The sequence below is a fragment of the Aplysia californica genome, unplaced genomic scaffold (genome assembly GCF_000002075.1).
Source record: "Aplysia californica isolate F4 #8 unplaced genomic scaffold, AplCal3.0 scaffold00498, whole genome shotgun sequence".
Classification (NCBI taxonomy): Eukaryota; Metazoa; Mollusca; class Gastropoda; order Aplysiida; family Aplysiidae; genus Aplysia; species Aplysia californica.
Window position 1 is genome coordinate 94,998 of NW_004797768.1, and position 1,467 is coordinate 96,464.

A 1,467-nucleotide genomic window follows, 5' to 3' on the forward strand; every position below is an offset into this window, starting at 1 on the left:
GGGGGGGGCAGGGAGTAATTACACTGATGAACTTGCTATCAACCCATGAACATGGCCATGAAAATACAAGCTTTCCCGCCAGAGATCAATGAAGGTTCAATCCTTCACCTACCCATTCAATCATTCATATTATTGCATTGCACTAAACGGGTACCCTGAGGCCAATACCATTTCAGTCGATTGGGAAAAACATCGTAAATTGAGAGTGAAACCTGAGCACAGATCGTGATTGTCATTCCCCCACCCCCACCCTTTCCTTGTTCGCGTCTCCGGGTGTTTTTCTTTTTCATAGCCTCTTTATTTATTGGCCTGCCAATATACGAGGTCGACCGCGTCTTTAATAATAATAACAATAATGATACAACTACCGTTCGATGGAGGACACCCAAACATGTGATTGTCATTCCCCCACCCCTACCCTTTCCTTGTTCGCGTCTCCGGGTGTTTTTCTTTTTCATAGCCTCTTTATTTATTGGCCTGCCAATATACGAGGTGCCCATTGCGGATGGGATCGGATCGGGTCGCGTCAGGTCTGGGGAGATCGCCCAACTCTTTGCCTGAAAACAAAACGTGTTTGTTTTAGAGGCGACGAGTCGGGCGCGATCGGCATGTGCCACGACAGCCGATTTGTGCCCTCAATCTGGTTAGCCAACCGCCTCGACCTGACCCGACCTGATCCCTCAATGGACACCCCGTATTACAATTCCTTTTCAGCCGACCCCTACCCCAACCCACCCACACCCTGCGTTCGGTACTAACTCGCATTCCCAATACCTTCAGTCAATATAGCCTACATAATATAAAACACCTTAATCTAATTCTTTTCCCTTTTATTTTTTTGCCTCCCTTCTCCTTCTAATTTTCTGTTCAACATTTTACTGTCCTCAGGGAAGTGTTAGGTTGGCGCACCAAAAAAACTCAACACATTTTAGTAGGAGTTTTACGGCACTTGCACGACAATAAGGTCATATAAGTGTTGAAGAATGAAGGCGTTACAAGAGAGCAACATACACAAAAAGGAGGAGAGATAAGGTTGATAGATGTTTGATAGGAACGAAGGAGCAAACCACACCAGAGCACCCGCCAACCACCCACTGAAAATGTCTGTGAAGGACTTCAACATGTATACTTGGACATGGGAGAGCAGAACACCTGACAGGCCCCGGTGGAGAGCAGCAGTCATAGTGGGCAGCAAAATCATTTTTTGACGCTTCACGAATAAGAATTCCTGAAACTAAGATGGCGCTCATATGACCTTATGCAGTTGCGAGCGCCGTAAAAAAAAACAACTCTACTAAGACTAAGCTGAAACTAAAAGGAAAGCTCACAAACTGTGCAAATAGAAAAGTTTGTTTGTTTTTGTTTTAGGAGAGGTTTTACGGCGCTCGCAACTGCATGAGGTCATATGAGCGCCAGAAGATTAGAGGTGTTACAAGATAGTAACAGGCATGAAAAAGAAGGAGGGGG

General features: G+C 45.5%; 1 protein-coding gene across 1 annotated transcript in view; it reads right to left on the minus strand.

Annotated features, from left to right (window-relative positions):
• Nucleotides 1-1,467, minus strand: part of LOC101857133 — a 48,947-nt gene that overhangs the window by 14,560 nt on the left and 32,920 nt on the right. The window lies entirely within an intron of this gene.